At 30.4% G+C, this 14,983-nt stretch overlaps 1 protein-coding gene across 1 annotated transcript in view; it reads right to left on the reverse strand.

The window, feature by feature from the left end:
- LOC111640116 (serine/threonine-protein phosphatase PP1-beta catalytic subunit) overlaps positions 1–9,922 on the reverse strand; it is a 59,176-nt gene extending 49,254 nt beyond the window's left edge. The window contains exons 1-2 of the mRNA XM_023386117.1: positions 9,807–9,922; positions 9,639–9,730 (exon numbers count right to left, since the gene is read on the reverse strand). The gene's annotated coding sequence lies outside the window, so the exon portion shown is untranslated. The remainder of the gene's footprint in view (positions 1–9,638; positions 9,731–9,806) is intronic.
- Between the last annotated feature and the right edge of the window lie 5,061 nt (positions 9,923–14,983).

A 14,983-nucleotide genomic window follows, 5' to 3' on the forward strand; every position in this document is an offset into this window, starting at 1 on the left:
TCATTATAATTTTATACAAATTAACGGGCAATTTTTGTTTATTTAGGGTTTTGGTTTCTAATTTTAATTTTTAATTATTAAAATTTGTAAATAGAAAATGTAACGTCAACTGAGGATGAGTTTTACCAGCTGAAATGCTGAAATATAGTGGCATAGCCAATGACGCCTGAATAGGGGCCAGCTTTCCCTCCAAGTCCTCCCGGAAGGCATTCTGTCTCCCTTTCTCGCGGGGGTCGTCTCTTATAAGACCGGCTTTGGTTACTTAGTGACCTCTCTTCTGTCTTCCTCGGATTGGTCGTCTTCTATAAGACCGACTCTTCCTTCCTGTTTCTTCCGGAGTGAAAAGCTGAGAGCTATACCACTCCTCTGTGACGATGATGATGATGATGATATAGTGGCATACCAGTGTAAGGTTGCCGATGTGAGGATCGCGAATACCGTGGACAAAGAAACACAACTTTTACGATATGAGAGTCTTTAATTCGCGTACAAAATACAGGAATATAGATCGGATGCCAGCTACAAGCTCTATCCCTTAACTTATTACTTAATTTTAGTAACAAAAATTCAACGAATCAATTATATAACGCGACAATTCTTCCTTCGTTGAATGACTATTATACTTATAGCATATACAATTATATCTTAAGACTAATTATTACTTACTAAAAACGAAAAATAGATCTAAGACAAGAGAGAAGTTGAAATGTAAAGATGAGAAGAAAGAAAAAGTCGGGTACCCAATAAATTCGGCGTTTTTCACGGTGAATTTTCATAAGTTGAGTGAGCCTCTCGATCCACGGCCAATGAAAATTACTTTCCTAAGGAATTTCGATTTCGCTTTACACTCTAGTACGAACGAAAACACCCTTCTCAGTTTTCGTTATCCTCGTTTCCTTTTCTTCTCGAAAAGTCCGTCTCGTCTCCACTCAGTTCCAAAAAAAAACTTCGAGAGCCTTTCTCACGTGTCCTTTCCTCTCTCGTACTACACCCAAGAATGACCTCATGGACCCCGTTATGCCCTGAGGGTCGCACACCTTGCTACCCTGAGGGTAGCAAGGTGTGCGACCTTGTTACAAAAGGTGTGCGACCTTGTTACAAAAGGTGTGCGACCTTGTTACAAAAGGTGTGCGACCTTGTCCCCTTGTTACTAAAGGGGTCACCTGCTGTTACGCCGTTAAACAAAAGTAGGGAGAAACTTCCAGAAAGAGAGACAGTAGAAATGAAGACAAAGGAAAATATATATGATATAAAAAATAAACTATAACTATACAATTATGGCACGTAGCCACAGAACAAACTTTACCTTCCGTCCGGGTCAGCGATTTTCAAAAGGTGGCAACACTACTACAATGTTAACAAAAATAAATTATTTTTTTGTTAACATTGTTACATTGTTAACATTAGCAGTGCTAGTCACTAAAATATAGGCTATTAATGTATTTATGGTCAGTCGCACTGCAAAATATTAGAACAAGGATATGGTTCAAAAGTTTGTATGTGCGGTATACTTGTAAGCTACAAATTCAGTTACTCCAACGTTCGAAACTGTCGTACTAAATATGAAGCATTTGAAATAAGTCGTTTTACTGAAAATAAGTCCCATTACTAGTTAGTAAAATATAATTTAGAAAATATATAATGCCATTATATACAGCAAACAATACAATTAAAAAGTAATTTGCGTAGTAGATTTCAAAAGAATATTTTATCCAAAAAATTAAGCTTTTGCATATTTGCTGATTTTAGGTGTTGAGTAAACAAATGTCGAAAATTCGAATAAAAACGATGGAATGAAGGTTTCTACTTTTGTCCAAAAGACAGGAAATATAAAACATTTCCTGTCTTTTGCATATTAAGAGAGTTTTCTTATGCCATCACTGATTTAACCAGGTGCATACATAATAGTCGGCCAAATAGTGAGTGACGAATTCCAATATATCTGTACTAGATCAGCCATAGAAATTTCTGAGGGATCTGAATTTAAGTGAAGATCTCTCAGAGGAATAGACACACACACTTTTTTAAAACTCTTTCTGTTTTGTGGGCCATATGAGAGCCTTTTTATCAAGCCCATTGTGATCGCCCGGATTCGATCACGGATCACCCAGTGAGATAGGCTGACACTTTAACCGTCTTGGCCATCCGACCGGCTTGAAAAAAAGGATGTGCCTCGGCAGTCGGAGGACCGAGATAGTTAAGGCGTCAGATTCTGGAATCTTTTCTTCTAGGCTTTTCCGTTTCGGTTTCAATTAGCCTATAGTAGTGCCAAAAGACACAAATATTAAAAATGAAAACATTTATACAGTCATTCAAAAGTTATTGATCATGAAATTTATAAAGAAAAAATATATATTTATTCTATGGAATGGAAGTTATTGTTTTATAGTTAGAAATCAATGTAAGTCTAATGGAGAAAATCTATATTTTCGAGATAATTCATCTGTGTTTGTTTACATAGAAACGTCTGAAATCTGAAATCTTACCAAAACTTGAAAATATAAATTTGTTAACAAGTAAAGGTCTTTTAAATAATTGTATAAAAATTGGCCTAATAAAAAGTGAAAATTCGTATAGAAAAGTAAAAAAAGTTATATAGACTCTAATGATGGGTAATAAATGTCCATTTTTTACTTTGTATTTAAGATATTTATATTACTTTTCTTAATAAACAGTATTATTATAATTTTTTAAAAAGTTTTATAGCATAGATAAAAAAATTTATCAATTAAATAGTATTTTAATTTTGTATTTCTTCATAATTATATATGAGGAATTTTTAAAATAATATTTCAGACTATCTTGATGTGATTTTAATAAAGAATTTATAAATTTTGTTACACAGATTGATTTTTTTAAATTTCGGGAATTAAAAACATAAAAACTAAATCCAAAGTAAATGAAATTATAATTTATACCATTTTTGTTTACAAGTTTAAAAAATATTGGAAAGCAGCTCGGACAGAGGACAGGATATCCAAACGGTTAAGGCTGCAGCCTATCGCAATTGTTCTAAATTATATTGTTTTTATGAAGTAACAGAGGGTGGAACGCTTAAAAATGAACATAAAATCGGGTAAACATTAATATGGAATCCTACCGTATATATTTACAAAGAAACTTTTTACTTTTCAGCCATACTCGAAAGAATTTGTTTCGTATCAAATTTTATCTCTATGCCTCTAACAATAGTCAGTCTGTATCAAAATTTACCGAATGCTCATCATTTAGCCTATTTATAATTTCTGCATTAACGAGATTTGTAAAATAATATCTTACAGTGTACGTACAGTATTTGGAATATTGTGGAGTAATGGATAATAAGAAATTATCACAATTTATAGTATATTAATTAAGTAACGTAATAATTTTTTCTATATAATTACCTTGTACTTTAAAAATATAGAGATATAAGACTTGAATTAGACCAGGATGACAGAACTATCAGTTTTTCTTTTTTTATCCTTGTTTAGGTGTACTGGTAAGTGTGTACCCGATTTTACAATTTAAACAGACACCAATTAGCTAACATTTTTTAAATGATAATTCTTTTTACCCAGCAGACATTATGAGAGCTTTTTAATGACAGATCGAATTCAGCAACTTCCATTGTGGGCAGCCGAATAATGAGGGACTGTATCTACCGGTCTACCAACGAAAATTCTGAGCTGAATTTGACTCGAACTCGGGCCCCCAAAGAAATAGAATGGTCTTCGTCACTCGGCCAATGATTAGTATTGTCTGTATTCCATAAAACGCCTACTTTTAAAATTACAGATCCTACAGCTACTGTGGTTATAACTAATGAATGAATATAATTATAATAAAATAATTCTCTATTAGCTTGAAAATACAGGTATACCTCGCCTTACGTCGGTAATTGGTTCCAGGAAAACGACGTAAATCGAATTTACTTGTCTCCGAATCTACTTATCACTAGGCTAAACCGTAAATTACCATTCCCGGTTCTGTATTTTATTTATTAATGCATTTTTAATAATATGTGGTTAATAAAAATCTATTTTAAGCTTACAAACAAATAAATTTTAGTTTTTAATATAGTACAGAAAAAAGTAATCTAAATTTACGAATGCATGTACTGTAAATACAGAACATACTAGTATATATTTTAATATGATTTTATGTGCTTTAAACGTTTTTCTAGTGATATTACGACTTCAATATTTGTGGCGGGCAGACGTAAAGTCGAATAAAATGACTTAAACTTGATTTTTATTTTTCCGTATACTTTTTTGACAAACGACGTATAATCGGGAACGACGTAACTCGAAACGACGTAAGTCGAGGTATGCCTGTACAAGTTATTACCTTAGTCTAAATCCATAAATGTGTTAGCTTCATCTTGATTTAAACTTTTAAATATTTTAATTTATTCAGCGTATATTTAAATATAAGTTATCATTAATAACATATAGGGGAAATTAACATAAATTGAAATTTAAAGACTAATGTACAAATCATTTTAAATAAAAATTATAATTTTAAATTAGGATAATGGCTTTTATCAGATAATATGAAATGTTATCGATAAAAGCCAAATATAACATTTAATAACAATTAAATAATCGCATTTAAAATTGATTTTCTTAAATTTAAAAGATCAGCAAAATTTATTATTAATTTTGCTGATTTTTCAACGTTAAATATTAAAATTAGGAGCTATTTGAAAACACAGTTTTGATATAAATGAACTTTTCTTGATAATATAAAATTGAGAATATATTCAAAAACAATCGCATTAACAATAATTGTTTTCCAGTGAAAATATACTTTATCATTATTTAATGAATTTAAATATACACAATTTCGATGAGGGAAAAACCAATTTGTTATTTTTAATAGGTGAAAATATATTCTGCTGTAGAAATCGATTAAACTAGATACAAATAAAAATTTAGTTCAACACTCGTGTTTAACAGGAACATTTATAGAGATACGAAATAGTAAATCAAAATTAAAACTTAAAAATATATTTTATAAATAAAAAAAATATTTAATAAAAATAAAAGATAATAATAACAAAGATAAATTATAAGCAAGGAAAAAGATTAATATATATACATATTAATTGTTTTCCTTGCATATCATTAAAAGGTCACGAATGTTATAATATTTACAGTACTATATATACCGAACATTAAGAATCTCGAAATGAGTTGCGAAAAACTTAGCGACACGAAGCGATTTACAGAAATAGTCTTTATATAACAATATAGAAGACTTTGTCGAGGAAAAAACAAGAAATATTACTATACAGTTTTAAAAATATTTTACATTAATTATGTATAAAGCAAAAAATTTCATAGATGTATATCTTAATATACAGGATATAAGTTAAATGTTAATATCTTGTTTATCTTCTTTGAGTTTTGATTAATATAAGTTTAACTATAGGCCTATAAGTTAATAACTTGTAAAATAAGATATGACATCTGCAAAAGAATAAATTTGAAGATAGTCAACCTTAAAAACAAATTTCGAAACATCTCTTATATCGATCATTGATATCCTGTAATTTCCCTCTTCGAAAAGAATCACTTTAATTACTTATTTAAAGCAATTAAAGCAAATAAATTTTCTTTTGTCGATTTTATAGTTTAAAAAATGAAAAGACTCCTCGAACAAACTTGTAGTCGGAACAAACCGGAAATGAGTTGCATACCAAAGACATTTCCGACGAATCGAAAACTGGTTGAGACGTGAAAAACTTGATCTATGATTACCGATAATTATAAAACGAGTTTTTGTATGTGTGTATGTGTTTAGATGTCTATTTATTTACCTTCATTCTAAAAACTGTCCATTCGTCCAATACTTTACGAAAATAGGATTAACATAAATTGCCAAGATAACAAAATAAATCACATTATTTATCCCTTATTTTATTCATTTCGGCATTGTAAGATTTCAATTATATTTTAAATAACTGTGACTGCAAATAAAAATCTGATTATTCCACAATCCGAAAATAAATGAATCTACGCATTTTTATCTGTAGATGTAATTTTAAAAACATTATCCTATAAGCAAAATTACATAACTATTGTATGTGATATTGCAAAATTGTTGTATCTTAAAAAATAAACAGTACAATTCTGCATGTCAACTTACTACTTTCCATTACAATAACTACTGGTAGTTTATTATCTGTTAGATTGCCAGAATATTTTTTTTTTTAGAAAAAGTTTTTTTCTAAATAAAATGTTGCTCTGAATAATATAACAAAGAATAATAACTATACATATAATTTAGTATTATTACGTAGTGTAGAATTACAAAACTTCTACACTAAGAATTTCTTTGATATTAAAACAAATTATTGGCACTCATTCATTAATTACAAATTTGAAAAAAGGTGTGAATAAAATGACCCTGATTATTTATATTTTGACTTTTATAAATGTTATTATGTCAATTGTAACCAAATAAATATTTATGAGATATTATATTATTGATTAATTGACGATAATAGTACTATATATGCCTAAGTTAATAGTGTAATTTTCGTTTGAGGTTTAAAGCATTGTATATATTTATAACGTGTGATAAATATATAGGCCTAACTGATTTCTGAAAGGGCTGGTTTTTCTTATTATTATTCACTATTGTAACCATGATAGTTCGTTTTTGGAAGGAAATGTTCTATTTTTATCTTCGTTCTTTTTTCACATCAAGAATTTCTGGCAAATCTACCCACGGTAGTTGAAAGTTCAATAACAGTAAAATAGTCTATAATCGAAGAAGAATATTAATTTTTTTTAAATTTTATTCATAGATTTGATCAAATTTCTAAATTTGTTTTAAAACAACTTTCAGATACATTGAATATTGAAAGATGAGATATAGTAATTTCGTTTATACAAAATTTTTATTCATTACAACTAGAGTCATCCAGAAGATAATGAGGGTCTGGAACAAAATACATATTCCGGGCCTCGTAGTAAATTAAATTACTATATTGAAGGAAGTAAATAAAAAATTATATAGAGACACCTACTTCCTCGGCTCGGGGCAATTTGCTCCTTTTGCTCCCCACTGGAGGTCCCTAATTATAACTAAACTTAATTTGATGCGAAAACTTCAACTTAGAAAGACTGCATTTGGATCAAAGCCATTGGATATAATTTGCACCTAAAATTACTTTTGTGTATAAATCTAATAGGAGTTATACACGTGTAGAGAATGTTTGATATATTTATCCATTAGATGATGATAAAAAAATAATCACTTCATAAAAAATTCCATATCAACTCATGAAAACATTTTTTTATCATCTACCAAAGACAGAATGATATACTTTGCACAGAATATTAAAAAAATCAGAAAATCCAAATATTTTTTTTCTATTCAAAAATAATTAATTAGTAAAATGTATTTTAAAAATAATCTTTTTTTGTTCAGCAAATTGAAGCAAGACCGAATTTTGAAGTTATCAATAAATAGAATAACTTCAAAATTCGGTCCTGGTTAACGCTTATCGCTTCCAAACTGAGATCAAGACACTAATTTCAGAAAAAACCTAAAATTGAAGATAGTTCGATCTTTGTTTTGCGGATATTGAGCATATTTTGTTATTTTCAATCTTTAACCTTTAATTACATTTAACAAATTATCCATTCAATAAGGATTATACACATATAATGTTTGATTTATTTATCCTCATTTAACTATTAGAAAATCAATAAATATCTATTAGGCTAAGTAGGCCTATTTATTTTAAGTTTTTGATTGATAAAGCAGACAAACAAACATCTCGAATAGGTCTATGATCTTTACCATTTGTTTCGATCACTTTATTAACTAATAGGCTAAATAACGTCCATGACAATTTTTTTCATCCTGTAGTGTCTTCGGAAACTGATTTTGCGTGCTCTACTAGATTTGAAAAATGGAAGATTGCGATAACAAAGTTTTTTCCTATATAAATATCTGTTTTCTAATATATTATTTGAAGTCGTCAAGGTTAAGAAACGTTAGTATATGGAATGTAATTAAATAATAATATAATTAAGTTACATAATTACGTATGATACCGACTGCAATTGAAAACGTTATCTCACTTGTCAGTTTAGCTATTTCAGATTATTTATTCACTACCTTAAGTTTATGACTTATTCTATAAAATCTTGATTTTATAGAATAAGTCATAATTATTTCGTGATATAAATTTCTTGGTAGTATTATTATACTGTATTCATGATGATTTTTTAAAATTTATTTTAATAAATTATGTAATAATAATGTAATATTGATATAAATGACTTATACAAANTGCTAAATATGTACTAGAGTAAAGAACTGTTCTTGCATAATACAGAATAAAGTTTTTTAAATAAAAATTCATATGTTAAGGAATTATAGAGAACCTAGGTGTTGAAAAATTTGAATAATTTAAATGAGGCATACAGAATAAACTATTATTTAGTTTGAATTTCACAAGACAAATTGTACTTATCAAACACTTTTTCATCTTTCAATACAATATTGTATTGATAGAGTTTCCCATGTGATTTTTATTAAAATGTAAGGTTTCTAAGTGAAAAACTAATATTGGATTTTGTGTTATTTTTCAAATTTCAATTTTTGTAGTTGTTCATTTTAAACTTCTATTTTGGATTTACAAAAAGAACAATTAATTTAAACAGACTCAACAGTCGTAACCGAGCAAATTAGTAGCCGTTACGTAGCAATCCGAATCAGCCGAATGACGAGGGATGTATGCATTGGAACAAAAAGCCTCACTGGTCAGTTTTGAGTAGCAATAGGTAGCATAAACAAAAGATGCTACCAAACATGATGTCAAAGCACCAAACACATTCCGAAAGAGCACTACCATACAGGACGTTCGGCAGAAAAATACTCAACAGCTCAGGAACTGTCAAGTCTGCCGAACGCAGCCAACGTAAACACAAATACATATAATAACGATACATATTATAGTAAAACAATATAAAAAATAATCACTTCATTCACTATCATTTCTTGTTTCTTTCTGTTTCAAGGAAACTTATACTAAAAAGATCAGAAATGTTTGATTGAAAAACTTCATAACAATTTCTGTAGAGTAATTATAAACAAATAATTACATATTCTTTCATAAGTATCAAATTTCCTTTTAATTAAGATATCATGTATCTTCATTTCTTAAAAAATGAAACAATTGATTGTAATTTACAATTAGAATAAACTTATAACTGAATAAATCTGGTGGTTTAATACTTTCAATAGAATTAAAAACGTGGAGAGTAACTTTAAGTGAAAAGATACATATTTTTCATTGGAGAAGAATTGCAATAAATTCCCGTGCTATAATAGGTTCCTTTGTGTACAGCTGCCTATTAAAAGTTCTTAAATCCTTCGGCGCCATTTCAAAATCATGTAAACTGACGAATACGAGTTATTTTGCAATACATTTTACACGTAAACCAATCCAAATATCGACTTTTATAAACCGAGATACATAAACTGTCACGAGTCAACACTTAAGCCTAATGTAACAACATACGATTTACACATTAACTGCATTATTAAATTTCCATACTTTCGCTGCTATTAAAGCATTTAAAATCAGCTCTATTATTTATACAAATCGTGCATTTAACGAAAAATAATCTTACCTTCCAACAATCTCGAAATAATGCTATCAACATTCAACTCACTCTCCGACATTTTTCCTCCGCTTGATGACGTCAAGATCCGTTCATGCCATCTAGCAACAAACCCGAACGTTCGGTCTGACTTGTTATTTTAAAGGAAATATCAAAAATATATAATCACTGCCGTACCTTCGTAGGCGGATACTTTTCAAACGTTCCGTTTATGTCACTTCCTTTAGTTTTTCATGGATAATATGTAAAGTATATAATTTTTACAATACCTCGACGGTAGAAAGCATTCGTCGTATGAAAATTTTGTATCCTCCTACATATAATAATAAAACTTTACGTTTATTCAGTCTAATGAAAAATTCAATTTATGCATTTTATTATATTTATTCCAAAATTTCTATCGTTCATAAAGTGATAAAGGTTTTAAGGGGGGTTGAGTTTTGTTGACGTCCGAAGAGGGGGGTTACGAAACTGGAAGGGAGAGTAAAAATTTCAAGATAAATGCGACAATTTATGGAAAGTCCCTGAATAACACGTGAAAAATGCAACAGTACAACGTGTGCACGAACTGTAAACATTTTTCTGTATACTTTGTATGCAAGTTGGCAGAACAATGTATGAAAATAGCAATTATTGCTAAATATTCAAATTTTCAGTAATGTGCTACGTATCTTAATATTTATCAAACGTTTGCAAATTTATTGTACAGTATTTAATATTTTGTATAGTTTAAAAACGTACGGTAATTTTGAGTATAAACTAGGTATTTTCTGAGAAAACAAAACAGCTCCATAGCATAAGTTTTACTGTTTCGGATTGATACGAAAACACAAATGTGGTGATGCTTCTAACGTTCTGTCTGTAGTTTAAAACTCGCAGATTCGAGGGAGGATGTATGCGTCCAACGTCATACTCGACGAAAACGTCAAGAAACGTTTAAACACCCACATGTGTGGCCAGCAGCTTACCAACCTCAGCAGCCGATTAAAACACACCCGTGTGCGTGTTTTCATAAATTGTTTTCGTCGTGACATCGTACGTGTTAAACTTCGATCAAAGACAAAACATGTTCTGACTTACGAAGAGCTCCGCTTAATAATTTAATGTCGACAATGAATTTAAAAGAAATATTTAATTATATGAATATATAACATGCCCGGTAAAAATAATTTTTGTTTATAAATTTTCTAAACTATTTTAATTTATACAAATTATTCTAGAATAAGAATAATCAATTTATTAACATTTGTTTAACCGCAAATGGATTTAAGAACTTTCAATAGGCGGGAAGGAATTATACACAAAAGAACCTGTTATAGCACGGGTATTATATTAAATGTCGTTTTAGATGAGCTACTCTGCTTGAATTAGTAATAATGAATGAGATTTTCAAAATTAACGATTCTTCTTGGTTGAACCTGATTCGTACATTCCTTTGTAAGAGAGTCGTTTAATCTTTACTTGTTTGCATCCCGTTGTACATAACATAGAAACAGTCGATGGCTGAGACTATAAAGACACCAACCTGCCAGTCTAGCAGATTTGGGTTTGAGTCCAGATTGTTCAGTGGCAAATTTCATGATAGTTGGCCCGGATATGTCGAAACTTCATCATCTAGTCCTCTTATCGTGGGCTCGAACCATAATAAGGTGATATGCTATCACGATGGTTATACAAAAGATCACCGTAGTGCCCGAAAAATTAGAATAGTTAAATATTAAAAAGTATATAATACAGTACACCTGTTTGTTTTGACGAGTCTGAATCGGAACCCAAGAAATTTTCTTGGATGGCTTGACAAGGATATACTGTATCATGTTTCGTTATCACCACCTAGCCGTTCTATTCGTATTCTAGGTATAGCCGAACCACGATAGACTTGTAAAAGACTTCTTAGTGCCTGCAAAGGCGGATTAAAAATTTTTCATATATTTGTTTAATTAAAGAATCCATCTCTAAAGAGCTTAATCATAATCAGTTCAATATCTTGTTCCTACAATGTAGTGTTACCACCCGTCCGGTTTTCACCCGGACAGTCCGGTAATTGACTTACTGTCCGGGTGAACTATTAATTTTGTCCCGGAATTTCAAAGTTCTTGCAAATACTTTTACAAATTTACACTACTTTAACAGCGAAAGAACTCTCATTCACTGAAACTCATCTGCAATTCTGCTATGTTTACGCCGACGTATGATGTACAACCCCTGTGTTGATCCTTTTTTTTTTTTGCTTGTACGAACCTACACATGTCAAATAGAGCTAAGTTATATGTACCCATTCTTTCTTAATTTACGTTACTTACGTTACTCATACCCAAGTCTCCCTAGTCCCTAACTGTAACTGATTTAGAACCGGCATGCATGTTATTCTTTGCATTGTAAAATGACATTGCGCATACGTCAGGTACTTCTGTTCGAACTGTGAAGATCGCGAATACCGTGGACAAAAAAACACAACTTTTACGATATGAGAGTCTTTAATTCGCGTACAAAATACAGGAATATAGATCGGATGCCAGCTACAAGCTCTATCCCTTAACTTATTACTTAATTTTAGTAACAAAAATTTAACGAATCAATTATATAACGCGACAATTCTTCCTTCGTTGAATGACTATTATACTTATAGCATGTACAATTATATCTTAAGACTAATTATTACTTACTAAAAACGAAAAATAGATCTAAGACAAGAGAGAAGTTGAAATGTAAAGATGAGAAGAAAGAAAAAGTCGGGTACCCAATAAATTCGGCGTTTTTCACAGTGAATTTTCATAAGTTGAGTGAGCCTCTCAATCCACGGGCAATGAAAATTACTTTCCAAAGGAATTTCGATTTCGCTTTACATTCTAGTACGAACGAAAACACCCTTCTCAGTTTTCGTTATCCTCGTTTCCTTTTCTTCTCGAAAAGTCCGTCTCGTCTCCACTCAGTTCCAAAAAAAAAAAAACTTCGAGAGCCTTTCTCACGTGTCCTTTCCTCTCTCGTACTACACCCAAGAATGACCTCATGGACCCCGTTATGCCCTGAGGGTCGCACACCTTGCTACCCTGAGGGTAGCAAGGTGTGCGACCTTGTTACAAAAGGTGTGCGACCTTGTTACAAAAGGTGTGCGACCTTGTTACAAAAGGTGTGCGACCTTGTCCCCTTGTTACTAAAGGGGTCACCTGCTGTTACGCCGTTAAACAAAAGTAGGGAGAAACTTCCAGAAAGAGAGACAGTAGAAATGAAGACAAAGGAAAATATATATGATATAAAAAATAAACTATAACTATACAATTATGGCACGTAGCCACAGAACAAACTTTACCTTCCGTCCGGGTCAGCGATTTTCAAAAGGTGGCAACACTACTACAATGTTAACAAAAATAAATTATTTTTTTGTTAACATTGTTACATTGTTAACATTAGCAGTGCTAGTCACTAAAATATAGGCTATTAATGTATTTATGGTCAGTCGCACTGCAAAATATTAGAACAAGGATATGGTTCAAAAGTTTGTATGTGCGGTATACTTGTAAGCTACAAATTCAGTTACTCCAACGTTCGAAACTGTCGTACTAAATATGAAGCATTTGAAATAAGTCGTTTTACTGAAAATAAGTCCCATTACTAGTTAGTAAAATATAATTTAGAAAATATATAATGCCATTATATACAGCAAACAATACAATTAAAAAGTAATTTGCGTAGTAGATTTCAAAAGAATATTTTATCCAAAAAATTAAGCTTTTGCATATTTGCTGATTTTAGGTGTTGAGTAAACAAATGTCGAAAATTCGAATAAAAACGATGGAATGAAGGTTTCTACTTTTGTCCAAAAGACAGGAAATATAAAACATTTCCTGTCTTTTGCATATTAAGAGAGTTTTCTTATGCCATCACTGATTTAACCAGGTGCATACATAATAGTCGGCCAAATAGTGAGTGACGAATTCCAATATATCTGTACTAGATCAGCCATAGAAATTTCTGAGGGATCTGAATTTAAGTGAAGATCTCTCAGAGGAATAGACACACACACTTTTTTAAAACTCTTTCTGTTTTGTGGGCCATATGAGAGCCTTTTTATCAAGCCCATTGTGATCGCCCGGATTCGATCACGGATCACCCAGTGAGATAGGCTGACACTTTAACCGTCTTGGCCATCCGACCGGCTTGAAAAAAAGGATGTGCCTCGGCAGTCGGAGGACCGAGATAGTTAAGGCGTCAGATTCTGGAATCTTTTCTTCTAGGCTTTTCCGTTTCGGTTTCAATTAGCCTATAGTAGTGCCAAAAGACACAAATATTAAAAATGAAAACATTTATACAGTCATTCAAAAGTTATTGATCATGAAATTTATAAAGAAAAAATATATATTTATTCTATGGAATGGAAGTTATTGTTTTATAGTTAGAAATCAATGTAAGTCTAATGGAGAAAATCTATATTTTCGAGATAATTCATCTGTGTTTGTTTACATAGAAACGTCTGAAATCTGAAATCTTACCAAAACTTGAAAATATAAATTTGTTAACAAGTAAAGGTCTTTTAAATAATTGTATAAAAATTGGCCTAATAAAAAGTGAAAATTCGTATAGAAAAGTAAAAAAAGTTATATAGACTCTAATGATGGGTAATAAATGTCCATTTTTTACTTTGTATTTAAGATATTTATATTACTTTTCTTAATAAACAGTATTATTATAATTTTTTAAAAAGTTTTATAGCATAGATAAAAAAATTTATCAATTAAATAGTATTTTAATTTTGTATTTCTTCATAATTATATATGAGGAATTTTTAAAATAATATTTCAGACTATCTTGATGTGATTTTAATAAAGAATTTATAAATTTTGTTACACAGATTGATTTTTTTAAATTTCGGGAATTAAAAACATAAAAACTAAATCCAAAGTAAATGAAATTATAATTTATACCATTTTTGTTTACAAGTTTAAAAAATATTGGAAAGCAGCTCGGACAGAGGACAGGATATCCAAACGGTTAAGGCTGCAGCCTATCGCAATTGTTCTAAATTATATTGTTTTTATGAAGTAACAGAGGGTGGAACGCTTAAAAATGAACATAAAATCGGGTAAACATTAATATGGAATCCTACCGTATATATTTACAAAGAAACTTTTTACTTTTCAGCCATACTCGAAAGAATTTGTTTCGTATCAAATTTTATCTCTATGCCTCTAACAATAGTCAGTCTGTATCAAAATTTACCGAATGCTCATCATTTAGCCTATTTATAATTTCTGCATTAACGAGATTTGTAAAATAATATCTTACAGTGTACGTACAGTATTTGGAATATTGTGGAGTAATGGATAATAAGAAATTATCACAATTTATAGTATATT

Source organism: Centruroides sculpturatus, unplaced genomic scaffold (genome assembly GCF_000671375.1).
Source record: "Centruroides sculpturatus isolate CEXI.00-Female unplaced genomic scaffold, Cexi_2.0 scaffold1405, whole genome shotgun sequence".
NCBI lineage: Eukaryota > Metazoa > Arthropoda > Arachnida > Scorpiones > Buthidae > Centruroides > Centruroides sculpturatus.